The sequence below is a fragment of the Mesoplodon bidens genome (assembly GCF_964165515.1).
Source record: "Mesoplodon bidens genome assembly, chromosome: 7".
Classification (NCBI taxonomy): Eukaryota; Metazoa; Chordata; class Mammalia; order Artiodactyla; family Ziphiidae; genus Mesoplodon; species Mesoplodon bidens.
Genome location: NC_138164.1, coordinates 7816365 through 7833071, shown reverse-complemented (window position 1 = coordinate 7833071; position 16707 = coordinate 7816365). Strand labels below are relative to the sequence as shown.

Here is a 16707-nt window from a genome sequence, read left to right as displayed (position 1 = left end):
TTCTAGTGTTGGAACTGAGGCCAGAACCCTAGACTTTCCAGGCCTTCCTCCTCAGCCTCTGAGGATCCTCCCTGAAGAGCCCGCGTCTACCAAGGAATCCATTTTAGGAGTCACATGGTTACCAGGAAGCCCTCTCCCTTCTTTCTTTTCAGGCTCAGCCTGCAGCTGTGGTTTCCAAAGGGGCACTGAATGGGCATTTCATTGCCGGTAGGGCTGGGCAAGTTTAGCTGAGAGAGCAGACCCAGCATCTAATGGGGGAAAAAAAGAAGGAGAAGGACCTCCATTCTGACACCTCTTACTAAGACCTGGGTCTTAGTTGATCGGTCTACCTTGCCCAGCTATAGATGCCCCCGTGATTCTTTATCATCCCTTCCCCTCACACCTTTCCTAGAGTTAGAGTTTGGAGAGCTACTGGACAGCAGCAACAGCAGGGTCTTCAGGAAGAGTTTTCATTATGGGGAAGGGAATTTGCAGCAGCCAAGGGCTCAGGGGCCTGGTTCCAGCAAACACTGTCTCTGTAGCTCCTGTTCCTCTTGATCAGGACTTTCTAGGACAGTACTCCCTGACCCCATCACCCTGCCCTCTTTGCCTTACTGCCATTGTACTCACCCTCTGTGGAAGACCAGCACAGAACCACGAGGGCTCCAGGGAGCAGGAGGAACAGGAGCCAGTCCATATAAATTGAGGAAAGGACAATGAAGCAGCCAATCAAGCTCCAGGAAGGGCTCAGAAATGGGGCACCAGATAGGGTGTGGAATGGAGATGAAACTGTGGTTCCCTCTCTAGTCTCCTGTTTTGTGAGTTATGTCCTGGGCTGTAAAGGGTACAGTTCATTTACCTGTATCGGGAGGCCCTGGCTGTAAGATAGTGGGTGTTCTGCTTCCTCTCCCCATTCCACAGCCAACGCAGGGCCTTGACCAAGGAATTTACATAGGAAAGAGGTAACCTTACTCAAGATAGTAACAACCTCATCCCAGAGAAGACAGAGGATCTAAGTAAAACAGAGATGGAAGCCACCTTCAGATTCCACATTTTCTCTGCTTGTTCAGCTTACTGTGTGTAATGCCACAAACTACCCCACTGAGCCCTGGTATTAGGCTTTGCTTCACAGGCATATAAGCGCATGGAACACTCACGTGTTGTATTGGATTCCTTGATTTAGCCAAATCACATAACACTGGGCTGGTAAAAGGAGCGACCATTCAGGTGAAGGTAAGGAACTGACTCACCTCAGATTTTTGGAATGTCTTATAAGAATGGAGTTGGAGCCTACAAATTCAGTTATCACTAAAAAAACATGTCCAGCACAAGGAACCTAGCAAAGCCAATTTGATCAAAATCCTCTCTATGTCCCATTGTCTTTGAATGACCCAGCAAACATTTGTTTCTCAAACATTAACTCTTTTTATCCTCCTGTGAATTATCTTACTTCCCCTTGAAGCCTCAGACCCCCTATCTCCTTCTCCTTAGTCCGGAATAGATGACAGATATATAGTTAGGTAGATAGATGGATAGATAGATAGAAAGATAGAGAGAGAGATAGAGAGGTAGATCAACTTGCCTTATTGTCTTTGGAATTTTTCATACTTATGTGGATTCCCCATGTGCACAGAATAAATTTTATTTTCATCTGTTAATCTGCCTTATGTAATTTTAATTGCCCACCAAAAGGACTAAGAGGAGAAAGACGGGAAATTTCCCCTCACCTACAAGACTAAAATCTATTCGGAAGAAGAATCGGTCACCATTAACTAGATTGAGAGAACAACGATTTTTGGAGGGGGGTACAGTGTAAGTAATTGTAGGACTTGGCTAAGCAAAATCAAGAAAAATGGAATTCTTTATTGAGGGGAAGGCACATGCAAAGTTCTAGAGATTGGAAGCTATGTCACAGATTGGTTCCATTTCTTGTGATGTCTTTATCTGGTTTTGGTAGCAGAGTAATACTGGCTGCATAAAAGAGTTAGGAAAATTAACTTCTCTTCAATTTTCTGGAAGACTCTTCATAGAATTGATATTATTCCTTCCTGAAATGTTTGATAGAGTTCACCCTGAAGCCATCTGGGTTTTCCTTATGAGAAGGTTTTTAACTACAAAGTCAATATTGTTAATAGATAAAAGTATATTTCTTTTTTGGCTATGCCCTGCAGCATGTGGGATCTTAGTTCCCCAACCAGGGATCGAGCCTGCGCCCCCTGCAGTCGAAGTGTGGAGTCTTAACCATTGGACTGCCAGGGAAGTCCCAAAAGTGTATTTATTTCTTCTTAAGTGTCCTTCGGTAGTTGGAGTCCTTAGGAAGTGCCCATGGTCTGACATAATAAGCACCATATGAGTGTGCTTATGTGAGGACTTAAGATAAAATTGTGGACAAAAAATGTTGCCTGCCATTCCAGTAAACAAAAAATGTTTGCCTGCCATCAAGCCATCAGCCACTGCAGCCACAGTGCACCCTGAAAGGAATTCAGGATGGGGAAAAACAGGGTACTGGCCCTAGATAGTTAAGATGCATATCTAAGGAATAATTTCAATGAGCAGACTCTTGCATCTTCCTATATATAGAAAAGCACTTAAATCATTCATCTGAGATGTTTGTTTTGTGTGATTACCAGTAATCTTTTGATGTTCAACTACATGTTCGTTTGTCTGTTTGTTTTTTCAGCAAAAACTCCCATATATCCTGGCTCCTCCCTTACCTCTTTGGAACAGTTCTTCAGAGCTAACTGAGAGGCTGTCTCTTGGGCTATACTCCTCAATAAGGTCTCCAAATAAAACATAACTTGCAACTTTTAGGTTGTGCATTTTTCTTCAGTTGACAAAATGTTTGCAGTGTTTACAACAGAGCAGGTGCTTAGAAAATTATAGTCATCATAATTGCTATCTTCTTAAGAGAAAAAGAACAGTCTTAGACTAAGACAAAAAAAATTCTCTAGAATGGGGATCAAGATCGCAGAGTAGGAGGACATGGAGCTGACCTCCTTCCACAAACACATCAAAAATACATGTGGAACAATTCTCACGGAAATCAAACTGGAAACTGGCAGAACATCTCCTATACAACCAAAGCTGCAAGAAAGATCTTCACATAACTGGGTAGGATGGGGGTGGGGAGGGCGGGGAGGCATCAGGACAGGACCTCTGCCCCTGGGAGGAATTTATAAAGGAGAGAAGGTCCACACAGGCACACCCTCGCCCTGTGGGGCCCCCTTGTCTGCTGGGAAATCTTCTGGGACAAATCGAGGGGCTCGAGGGACTGGACTCTGCTCGTGAAATTGAGTGCATGCTGGCTTACTAGCAATCAGGGCAGAGAGATGTAACCTAGCAGGACCCTATGGGGCCTTCCTGGGACAGGCCTTCCCCCATACCCTCTGCTTCAGCTCCTCTCTGAAGTACCTAGGTATTTGATGCACATTTCCTGACTTGTTTTACAGATGTGAAAACCCCCCCACCAAATGGAAGATGTTAATTATTGATGTTAACATGATACTTGATGACTATGAGCACATAGCCCCAGGCCTCCTGGAGCCTAAAGACTGATAATCTTAACCCCTGTGACACCACCCTGTTCCCTCACCATCAGCCAATCAGAGATTTGTTCAGGAGCTGATCACCTGCCCTGTGACCACCACTCCCTCACCTGGCCTTTAAAACTGCTTTGCCAAAACCCTTCAGGGAGCTTGGGCTTTTTTTAAGGCATGAGCCACCTGTCTCCTTGCATGGCTTTGCAATAAACCTTTCTCTGCTCCAAACTCAGTTTGTTTGGCCTCAGTCTGCATCAGGAACACGAACTTGCACTAACAGAGAGAAGGGCAGTGGCAGCCACCAGCTCCTTGCACTCCCAATCTGGAGCTCACACTGGGCATTCTGGACGGTGCCACAAATTCATGCAACAGCTAAGCGCTGAGTCTCCGCAGACAGGCCCCAGGAGAGGATGGGATCTAGCTGCATGGAGACAGCCTGGAGGGCCTGGGATGTGGTCCCAGCCGAACCTTGGAGCCCACTGTCAGTGCGCACAATGGGGGTGGATCCCACCAAGCAGGACTTTGTTGGCAAGCACATCAGGTGGTGCCCCAGAAACGTATAGCAGCTGGTCGCTGAGTCTCCGGCGGACAGGCTCTGGGCAGGAGGACACAAGGGTCTGTTTCCTGTGTTGATTAAAAAATAATGCACAACCTAAAAGTTGAGAGTTATGTTTTATTCGGAGGACACACTGAGGACTTCAAGCCCAGGAGGCAGAATCTCAAGTAAGCCTGAGAAAACTGCTCCGAGGAGGCGAGGGGGAGCAGGATATATAGGGGTTTGGCAACAAAGGGCAGGTAGTAGGAACAAAAGATTATTGTTAGTAAAAGAAAACTAGGTATCCCAAGTTAAGGAATTTAGCGCTCTTCTATGCATGGGAAGAGGCAAGAGTCTGGGCTCACTGGAATCAGTCCTGTGATGTGCACCTCAGCTCTCTGGGGCCAGCGTCCTGTGCTTTCTCATCCCGAGTCTCCTCAGGGCTCATGGTAGGGAGTGGCTGCAGTCTGATGGCAGGTATTCTTTCCTTCCTGAGTTCCCACCAGCAATCGCTGATGACTGTGACATCCTTTGTTTACTGATATGGAGGAAATATTCCATTTCTCACCTGACAGGAGAACTCTGGCTCCGACCACACCACGCCACAGCTTGGAGCCAGATCTGGGGTGCACAGGTCCTGGGAGAGGGCCTCAGAGGCAGCCCAGGTCCCAGGCGGCAGCAAAACCACCTGGATTCCTGCAGCCACCATGCCCTGGTCCCCAGCCCAGCCCACTCCACACCACAGTCTGGCACTAGGTCTGGGACTAACACAATGGAGAAAGGGATGAGACTGGGCTGCTTCTGGGCAGAACCACAGATGCATGCACAGGTGACACGTAGGTCTGCTGTGACCACACAGGCCTCACTTGCTTCAGAGGTCATCTCCTTTGGGTCAGGGCACATACTCAAGGGCAGCAGAACCTGACTGAACCCAATCCTCCTGGCTTCTACTCCAACAACTGGGGAGCAGACCCTGTCCCTGTCTGGGCTGTGACAGCCATGAAGCAAGGAGGAGTCCCCACCCAACATCCAGTGCAGGCTCTGGACACCAATCACACCCCCTATCAAGGGGATAACAGCCAGCACACTCTGAGGAAAGACGTGGCTGGCAACCATACCAAAACTAGCCCGCACAACAAAAATATTGGGCTCACACAGTCTACATGGGATGCTCCCACATAAAACACTCCGTCAAGACCACATTAGATAACTGTTTCTCCTAAATTCATAGAGACAGAGATAGTTACGTAAAATGAAATAGCAGAGGAACTACTCCCAACTAAAGAACAAGAAAAATCCCCGATTTCTTACCAGTCTACTGGACCCCAAGTTCAAAAAGGAGGTAAGAAAAACTCCAAGATATTGATGCTAGACTATTTTCTCCTTGAGGCTTCATTATACTCATTTTACAGGTTTGGAAATGGAGGCTAGAAAAGGTTAAGTAATTTGTCACGGTCAAAATGTTAGGGAGCAGGAGTGAGATTTCAACTTGGATCTGTCACCAAAGCCCATACAGCTTTTTTTTTTTTTAATTTCAGCTTTATAAAGGTATAAGTGACAAATAGAGGGCTCAAATAAATAAAACCTGATGAAAGGGGAGAAACTGCAACAGATACCACAGAAAAACAAAGAATCATAAGAGACTGCTATGAACAATTATACACCAACAAATTGAACAACCTGGAAAAAAATGGATAAATTCCTAAAAATAGACAATCTTTCAAGACTGAGTCAAGAAGAAATAGAAAATCTGAAAAGACTGATTACTAATCATGAAATTGAATCAGTAATAAAACAAACATTTAATATACAAATGTCCAAGAACAGATGGCTTCACAGGTAAACTCTACCAAACATTAAAAAAAAATACTTATCCATCTCAAACTATTTCAAAAATTGAAGAGGAAATAATGTTTCCAAACTCATTCTACGAGACCAGCATTACTCTGATACCAAATCAGAGAAAGACACTACAAAAAAAGAAAATTACAATCAAATATCTCTGATGAACACAAATACAAATATTCTCAACAAAATATTAGCAAATCTCATTCAACAATACATTAAAAGGATCATACGCCATGATTCAGTGGGGTTTATTCCAGGGTTGCGAGGATGGTTCAATATTTGCAAATCAACATGATACACCACTTTAACAAAATGAAGGATAAAAATTGTATGATCTTTCTCACTGGCAGGGCAGGAATAAAGAGGTAGACATAGAAAACGGACTTGAGGACATGGGGTGGGAGGGTGAAGCTGGGGCGAAGTGAGAGTAGCATTGACATATATATACACGACTGAATGTAAAATAATTGGCTGGTGGGAAGCAGCAGCATAGCACAGGGAGATTGGCTCGGTGATTTGTGATGACCTAGAGGGGTGGGATAGGGAGGAGGGGAGGGAGGCTCAAGAGGGAGGGAATATGCGGACATGTATATGCATGTGGCTGATTCGCTTTTTTGTGCAACAGAGACTAACACAGTATTGTGAAGCAATTATACTCCAATAAAGATCTATAAAAAAAATTGTGTGATCATCTCAATAGATGCAGAAAAAGCATTTGACAAAATTCAACATTGACTTCTGATAAAAATTCTCAATAAAGTGGGTATAGAGGGAACACAGTTTAACATAATAAAGACCATATATGACAAACCTTCAGCATCATATTCAATGTTGAAAAGCTGAAAGCATTTTCTCCAAGAACAGGAATAAGACAATGATGTCCACTCTCACCACTTTTAGTCAACACAGTATTGGAAGTCCTAGCCATAGCAATTAGGCAAGAAAAGAAATAAAAGGCATTCAAATTGGAAAAGGAGAAGTTATGACACTATACATAGAAAACCCTAAAGACACAACCAAAAAACTATTAGAACTAACAAATGAATTCAGCAAAATTGCAGGTACAAAATTAATATACAGAAATCTGTTGCACTTCTGTACACTAATAACAATCTATCAGAAAGAGAAATTAAGAAAACAATCCAATTTCCAACTGTATTAAAAAGAATACCTAGGAACAAAATTAACAAAGGAGGCTAAAGACCTGTATACTGAAAACTATAAGACATTGATGAAAGAAACTGAAGAAGACATAAATGAATGAAAAGATATTTTGTGCTTATGGACTGGAGGAATTAGTATTGTTAAAATGTAAATACTACCCAAAGCAGTCTACACATTCAATACAATCTGTATCAATATTCTAATGGTATATTTCATATAACTAGAACAAATAATTCTAAAATTTGTATGAAACACAAAAGATCCCAAATAGCCAAAACTATCTTAAGGAAGAAGAACAAAGCTGAAGGTATCATGCTCCTGGATTTCAAACTATACTACAAAGCTGTAGTAATCAAAACATTATGGTACAGGCACGAAAACAGACACACAGATCAATGGAACAGAATTGAGAGCCTAGAAGTAAATCCATGTACATATAAACAATTAATTTACAGCAAAGGGGCCAAGAACATAATGATGGAGAGAAGACAGTCTCTTCAATAAATAATGATGGGAAAACTAGAGATACATATGCAAAAGATTAAACTAGATCACTATTTTATACCATACACAAGAACAAACTCAAAATGGATTAAAGCCTTAAATGTAATGCCTGAAAACATAAAATTTCTAGGAAAAAACATTGGTAACCTCACTGACATCAGCCTTAGTGATGTTTTTGTGGACCTGACTTTAAAAGCAGGGGAAACAAAAAGCAAAAATCAACAAATGGGCCTTCATCAACTAAAAAGTTTCTGAACAGCAAAGGAAACCGTCATCAAAATGAAAGGCAACTTAGTAAATGAAAAAAGATATTTGCAAATTATATATCTGATAAGGGGTTAACATCCAAAATACATAAAGAACTCATACAACTTAAAACAAACAATCCAACTTAAAAATGGGCAGAGGATTTTTAAAAATATTCTATTTATTTATTTATTTGGTTGTGGCTCACAGGTGCCTTAGTTGTGGCTCACCAGCTTCTTAGTTGTGGTATGAGAACTCTTAGTTGTGGCATGCATGTGGGATCTAGTTCCCTCACCAGGGATTGAACACGGGCCCCCTGCATTGGGAGCATGGAGCCTTAACCACTGTGCCACGAGGGAAGTCCCTGGGTAGAGGATTTGAATATCATTTTCCCAAAGAAGACATATAGATGGTCACCAGCACATGAAAAGATGCTCAATCATCAAGGAAATGCAAATCAAAACCAGAATGAGATACCATCTCACATCTGTTAGAATGGCTATTATCAAAAAGGCATGAAATAAGTTTTGGAGAGGATGTGGAGAAAAGGGAACTCTCATACACTGTTGATGGGAATGTAAATTGTTGTAGCCACTATGGAAAACAGCATGGAAATTCCTCAAGAAATTAATAAGTGAACTACCATATAATTCAGCTATTCCACTTCTGGTTTTTATCCAGAGAATAAAAAAAATTAAAAAGATATTTCACTCCTATGTTCATTGTAGCATTATTTCTCAATAGCCAAGATATGGATACAAAGTGTCCATCGATAGATGAATGAATAAAGAAGATGTGGTTTATATGTATACAATGGAATACTATTCAGCCATAAAAAAGAATGGAATCTTGCCATTTGTGACAACATGGTTGGACCTCGAGGGTATTCTACTAAGTGAAATAATCCAGAAGGAAAAAGACAAATACCATATGATTTCACTCATATGTCAAATCCAAAAACAAAACAAACAAAACAAACAAAACAAAACTCATAAGATACAGAGAACAGATCAATGGTTACCAGAGGGAAGGGGGCTAGGGGTAGGTGAAAAAGGTTAAGGGGGTCAACTGTATGGTGATGAATGGTAGCTAGACCTTTGGGAGAATCACTGTGTAGTATATAGAGATGTTGAATTATAACCTGAAACTTATATAATAAAAAAAAGAAAGAAAATGAAACTCAGAAAAAATTAAATTATGAGAGAAAAGAGACAATGTTAACTTAGAGAACAAGTGGTAAGAAATGATAGGTCTTGGGAAACACTTTGAAGAGAGAGCCAACAGGACTTGCTAATAGATTGAATGTGTGGTGGGGTGGGGGGGTAAGGAAAGAAAAAAGAGAAATCTATGACGGCCCTTAGTTTTTAGCCCAAGTAACTGGGTGAATGGTGCAGTGATTGGGTGACATGGGACAGAATGTGAGAAAAGTGAGGTGAGGCTAGAGTGGGGAGACAGGTGTGTGGAGGGTATGATGTTGGAGTGAGTTTGGGGGCATGTTAAGTTTGAAAAGCCCATCAAATGCAGATTTTTAAAAGGCAGTGGAGAATTTAGGGAGGAAGGTAGAGATTTGCCAGTCATCAGTGTATAGAGGGTATTTAGAACTATGCCATGTGATCAGTAGAGGAGTTAAGTAATAGGGTAAGAAGACCAAGGACTGAGAAAGTCATATCCCTCCATAGCCTCAGATTTTTGGTGCTGAACTGAAAAGAAAAAATAAAAACCTGAAACTCAAGCCACTAGGTGTTATTATTGCTGGTGGTGCTGTTGTTATTGTTGTTTCATACAGCTCTTGTGCACCTGCTTGCATAGTGGCATGCCCAATAAGCACAGTGTTTTCAGTCTGGCTTTCACACTGTGGCCTATGCTGCTTGCTAAGAATCCTCCTGAATGAGTACAGTCAGATTTGTGTCTACTGATTGTCTTCTAAGGATCAGCCAAATGGTGGCATCAGAATAATGGAAGTAGCAAAAATAGGTCCCCCAACCCAATACCCCATAAAGCCAATTGGTGGTACTGAATGGTAGGAGATGGGACAGAAGACAGAATGGTAAACTACTGATGCATATTGAGAAACAAAAGATAACCTTATAATTAAATATATATATTATGATTCAAATTATGCCCCACTATACCTGTGACACTAAACTTGTGGCTCGTTCATCAGTTTTGAATTACTGGGTACCTTGGTTGACCTGAGCAGAAAGTCCTCATCACAATGTCTTTGGAGCTGCATTCCAGACTTATACTGGGGGGAGGAACTTTTCTGGGATGAGGAGAGGAGTATGGAGCTGTTACAGGAATCTCACTTTCTTATACTGCCTGTGAGCACACACTCTCAGGAAACGTCTAAGACATGGAAAGGAGGCTGTGTCCTCTTTCTAACCTTGCATTGTCAACATTTTGGCACATGTTTAAGTCTTTGAAATGATAAGTGCTGTTTTTTTTCTCTTGAGTATATTGATGTCTTATAAATGTACTAATGCCCTATTACTCCTTCTCCACCTACCTCTGGATGGTGCCAAGAGTTCCAGTGTTGCCTTGTTCCTCTTCTCACATGACTAAGCTTTTTACCTCTCATCTGATGCCCATTTGGACTTTAATGATCAAAAACTATCTCAGCTCAAGGCCTCAAGAAGAAGATGTTCTGTTCTCCTAACCCCACAGGCTGCACCCAAGGCTTATGTTCCCAGGCTTATCAGGATTACATTCTGCTGAACTACTGGTTCCACAACCCTCCTCCTACCCTGTCTGGAGCTACATGAAGCTCTCAAGAAGACCCCTTGCATTATTGCCCCTCTTTGAGAGCAGGATCCAGTCTGACTTTGCCTGGCGCTGTGAGTCATGACCAGGGGATGCACTTCTCTCAGGGCCTCATCTCCTTGACTTTGGTTATGCAACACCTCCTTCTGCAGTTTCATCATTTGCTTCCTTCCTCTGAGGCTTCTCCCAGGTTGAAGTACTTAAAATAATCTCTCTTTCCTTCTTTCTTCATTCCTGCAAGCAGCTTCAGCATCCCAACTCTGTAACGACAGACTTCCTGTGCTCCAAGGATCAGAAGCAAAGCTTGCTTCTCTAACCAATGCTTGTTAAAACTCTATTTCAATGGATTTAATTCAACAAATGCTTACATACTGAGACAAGAATAAGCTCCAGGTGGGCAACATGAAAGTCATAACAAGAGCAGCAATAGTGGGAATGGAGAAGGAAATGACAGTCCTGATCTTATGAAGACAGCATAGACTGGACTCTGTCAGTGGTTTAATGTGAAATGAGAGAGGAAGAGGAGTCAAAGATAAGGCTGACTATTTTCATATCATGGGTCTCAGCTGTGCTGTGGGAACACAAAGGAGGAACAGGGAGGCAGAGGAGGAGTCCTGGAAGAAAGAACATTTACACCAAGACCTGTGGTTGAGGCATTTCCACACTAGCATGTGCAAGAGAGAATGGGGCTTCTGCAGGGAGATGAGGAAGGTTCTCCATTGTGGAAGCTTAGGGTGCATGCTGAGTGGGGCTGTCTGCATAGCAAGCAACCGGGAGAGAGCATCACCCCACCCTAGGAGATTTCCAGGACCCTCCAGCCTTCCTCGCAATGACGCAGAGACTCAACTCTCTTTCTTTCCTTCCCACACTACCACTATCAACTTCATGTTTCAGAGGTTTTCTCCATCTTTGTGTGGCCATGCAATAGGCCACTAGGCTCCATGACCCTACATACACTTTTCAGTTTTCGGATTTTACTGCTGATCACTTCAAACACAAGAACATTACGAGAGTTTTAAAAATTTTACCAAGTTAGGGACTTCCCTGGTGGTCCAGTGGTAAAGAATCCGCCTTCCAATGCAGGGGATGCAGGTTTGATCCCTGGTCAGGGAACTAAGATCCCACATGCTGCAGGGCAACTAAGCCCACATGCCACAACTACTGAGCTCACAAGCCTCAAGTAGAGAGCCTGCATACCGCAAACTACAGAGCCCATGTGCTCTGGAACCTGTGCGCCACAACTAGAGAAGAGAAAACCCACATGCCACAACTAGAGAGAAGCCCACACGCTGAAAGACCCGCCCATGCCTCAATGAAGATCCCATGTGCCACAACTAAGACCTGATGCAGCCAAAAATAAATAAATAAAGACATAAGTAAAATAAAAAAATCTTACCAAGTTATTATAATCTCTGGTCTATGAAAACCAGCTACCTTCTTTCCATGGGTGATCATTATAGCATCATGCTCAGTGTTGGATGAAACTCTGTTTAAATCTGGATTCTCCACTTGCTGGTTGTGTGACCCTGTGTGTGACCTTTAACCTCTCTATCCTCAGGGGTTTTTTACATAGAAAAAAATAAACAGTGGTATCTATCAAGAATAATTGTGAGGACTAAATTAGAACTTATGAGTTATTTAATTATTTTAAAATATACCTTTTGAGGAGCCCTGGAGGCATCATCAGTGGAAATGACAGACGGGGGAGCTAGAAAGGACTGTCCCTCCACAGAAACACTGACCAAAAGAGCAAAATTCATTGAAATCCACTTTGTCTAAGGTTTACAGCAACCAAGAAATGATGAATCAGAATAAGGCAGCTTAAACATGGTAGGAAAGTTCTGTGGCATTTTTAAAATAATAGATTTCTCCCAGCTTGCTTCACACACACACACACACACACACACACACAGAGAGAGAGAGAGACAGACAGACAGACAGACAGACAGACAGACAGAAAGAGAGAGAGAGAGAGGAAATAAGAAGGGGGAATGTACTTCAGTAAACTGGTCTGGGATAGTCTCAATGTAAGTAGTAAACTCAGCAAAACAGAAGGTTATATGCTACCATGGGACTGCTGGTCTCTGAGCATGACTTTCATGACTGGTGAATTTACCTTGGAAAGTAGAAAAGGAATCCCTTATTTCTCCTTAGCTGAGGTCACCCTTAGAAAAAATTCTCACATTCACAGAAAGATAGGCAAGATGAAAAGGCAGAGGGCTAGGTACCAGATGAAGGAACAAGATAAAACCCCAGAAAAACAACTAAATGAAGTGGAGATAGGCAACCTTTCAGAAAAAGAATTCAGAAAAATGTTAGTGAAGATGATCCAGGACCTCAGAAAAAGAATGGAGGCAAAGATCGAGAAGATGCAAGAAATGTTTAACAACGACCTAGAAGAATTAAAGAACAAACAGAGATGAACAATACAATAACCGAACAGAAAAATACACTATAAGGAATCAATAGCAGAATAACTGAGGCAGAAGAACGGATAAGTGACCTGGAAGACAGAATGGTGGAATTCACTGCTGTGGAACAGAATAAAGAAAAAAGAATGAAAAGAAATGAAGACAGCCTAAGAGACCTCTGGGACAACATTAAAGGCAACAACATTCGCATTATAGGGGTCCCAGAAGGAGAAGAGACAGAGAAAGGATTGCAGAAAATATTTGAAGAGACTATAGTTGCAAACTTCCCTATCATGGGAAAGGAAATAGCCACCCAAGTCCAGGAAGTGCACCGAGTCCCATACAGGATAAACCCAAGGAGAAACACGCCAAGACACACAGTAATCAAATTGGCAAAAATTAAAGACAAAGAAAAATTATTGAAAGCAGCAACGGAAAAACGACAAATAACATACAAGGGAACTTCCATAAGGTTAACAGCTGATTTCTCAGCAGAAACTCTACAAGTCAGAAGGAACTGGCATGATATATTTAAAGTGACGAAAGGGAAAAACATACAACCCAGATTACTCTGCCTGGCAAGGATCTCATTCACATTTGACGGAGAAATCAAAAGCTCTACAGACAAGCAAAAGCTAAGAGAATTCAGCGCCACCAAATCAGCTCTACAACAAATGATAAAGGAACTTCTTTAAGTGCGAAACACAAGAGAAGAAAAGGACCTACAAAAACAAACCCAAAACAATTAAGAAAATGTTCATAGGAACATACATATCGATAATTACCTTAAACGTGAATGGATTAAATGCTCCAACCAAAAGACACAGGTTTGCTGAATGGATACAAAAACAATATCCATATATATGCTGTCTACAAGAGACCCACTTCAGACCTAGGGACACATACAGACTGAAAGTGAGGGGATGGAAAAAGATATTCCATGCAAATGGAAATCAAAAGAAAGCTGGAGTAGCAATACTCATAGCAGATAAAATAGACGTTAAAATAAAAAACACTACAAGAAAAAAGGAGGGACACTACATAACAATCAAGGGATCAATCCAAGCAGAAGATATAATAATTATAAATATATATGCACCCAACATAGGAGCACCTCAATACATAAGGCAACTGCTAACAGCTATAAAAGAGGAAATTGATAGTAACACAGTAATAGTGGGGCACTTTAACACCTCACTTACACCAATGGACACATCATCCAAACAGAAAATTAATAAGGAAACGTAAGCTTTAAATGACACAATAGACCAGATAGGTTTGACTGATATGGATAAGACATTCCATCCAAAAACAGCAGATTACACTTTTTTCTCAAGTGTGCATGGAACATTCTCCAGGACAGATCACATCTTGGGTCACAAATCAAGCCTCAGTAAAGTTAAGAAAATTGAAATCATATCAAGCATCTTTTCTGAACACAATGTTATGAGATTAGAAATGAATTACAGGGAAAAAAAAGTAAAAAACACGAACACATGGAGGCTAAACAATATGTTACTAAATAACCAAGAGATCACTGAAGAAATCAAAGAGGAAATCAAAAAATACCTAGAGACAAATGACAATGAAAACACGACAATCAAAAACCTATGGGCTGCAGCAAAAGCAGTTCTAAGAGGGAAGTCTATAGCAATACAAGCCTACCTCAAGAAACAAGAAAAATCTCAAATAAACAATCTAAACTTACACCTAAAGGAACTAGATAAAGAAGAAAAAACAAAACCCAAAGTTAGCAGAAGGAAAGAAATCATAAAGATCAGAGCAGAAATAAATGAAATAGAAACAAAGAAACAATAACAAAGATCAATAAAACTAAAAGCTGGTTCTTTAAGAAGATAAACAAAATTGATAAATCATTAGGGAGACCCAACAAGAAAAAGAGGGAGAGGACTCAAATCAATAAAATTAGAAATGAAAAAGGAGAAGTTACAACAGACACCACAGAAATACAAAGCATCCTAAGAGACTACTACAAGCAACTCTATGCCAATCAAATGGACAACCTGGAAGAAATGGACAAATTCTCAGAAAGGTATGACCTTCCAAGACTGAACCAGGAAGAAATAGAAAATATGAACAGACCAATCTCAAGTAATGAAATTGAAACTGTGATTAAAAATCTTCCAACAAACAAAAGTCCAGAACAAGATGGCTTCACAGGTGGATTCTATCAAACATTTAGAGAAGAGCTAACACCCATCCTTTTCAAACTCTTCCAAAAAATTGCAGAGGAAGGAACATGCCCAAACTCATTCTATGAGGCCACCATCACCCTGATATCAATACCAGACAAAGATACTACAAAAAAAGAAAATTACAGACCAATATCACTGAAGAATGTAGATGCAAAAATCCTCAACAAAATACTAGCAAACAGAATTCAACAACATATTAAAAGGATCATACACCATGATCAAGTGGGATTTATCCCAGGGATGCAAGGATTCTTCAATTTATGCAAATCAATCAATGTGATACACCATATTAACAAATTGAAGAAGAAAAGCTATATGACCATCTCAATAGAGGCAGAAAAAGCTTTTGAGAAAATTCAACACCATTTATGATAAAAACTCTCCAGAGAGTTGGCATGGAGGGAACCTACTTCAACATAATAAAGGCCATATACGACAAAGGCACAGTAAACATCATTCTCAAGGGTGAAAAACTGAAAGCATTTCCTCTAAGATCAGGAACAAGACAAGGATGTCCACTCCCACCACTATTATTCAGTATAGTTGTGGAAGTCCTAGCCACAGCAATCAGAGAAGAAAAAGAAATAAAAAGAATACAAATTGGAAAAGAAGAAGTAACACTGTCACTGTTTGCAGATGACATGATACTATACATAGAGAATCCTAAAGATGCCACCAGAAAACTACTAGAGCTAATCAATGAATTTGGTAAAGTTGCAGGATACAAAATTAATACACAGTAATCTCTTGCATTCCTACACACTAATGATGAAAAATCAGAAAGAGAAATTAAGGAAACACTCCCATTTACCACTGCAACAAAAAGAATAAAATACCTAGGATTAAACCTACCTAGGGAGACAAAAGACCTGTATGCAGAAAACTATGACACTGCTGAAAGAAATTAAAGATGATACCAACAGATGGAGAGATATACCATGTTCTTGGATTGGAAGAGTCAATATTGTGAAAATGACTATACTAACCAAAGCCATCTACAGATTCAATGCAATCCCTATCAAAGTACCAATGTCATTTTTTACAGAACTAGAACAAAAAGTCTTAAAATTTGTATGGAGACACAAAAGACCCCAAATAGCCAAAGCAGTCTTGAGGGAAAAAAACAGAGCTGGAGGAATCAGACTCCCTGACTTCAGACTATACTACAAAGCTACAGTAATCAAAACAATACAGTACTGGTACAAAAACAGAAATATAGATCAATGGAACAGGATAGAAAGCCCAGGGATAAACCCATGCACCCATGGTCAACTAATCTATAATAACAGAGGCAAGGACATACAATGGAGAAAAGACAGACTCTTCAATAAGTGGTGATGGGGAAAATGGACAGCTACATGTAAAAGAATGAAATTAGAACACTCCCTAACACCACACACAAAAATAAACTCAAAATGGATTAGAGACCTAAATATAAGACCGGACACTATAAAACTCTTAGAGGAAAACATAGGAAGAACACTCTTTGACATAAGTCACAGCAA

General features: G+C 40.9%; 1 protein-coding gene across 3 annotated transcripts in view; it reads right to left on the bottom strand.

Moving 5' to 3' along the window:
- Positions 1–16707, bottom strand: part of LOC308620132 (uncharacterized protein) — a 42199-nt gene that overhangs the window by 5922 nt on the left and 19570 nt on the right. The gene's annotated exons all lie outside the window — the stretch shown is intronic.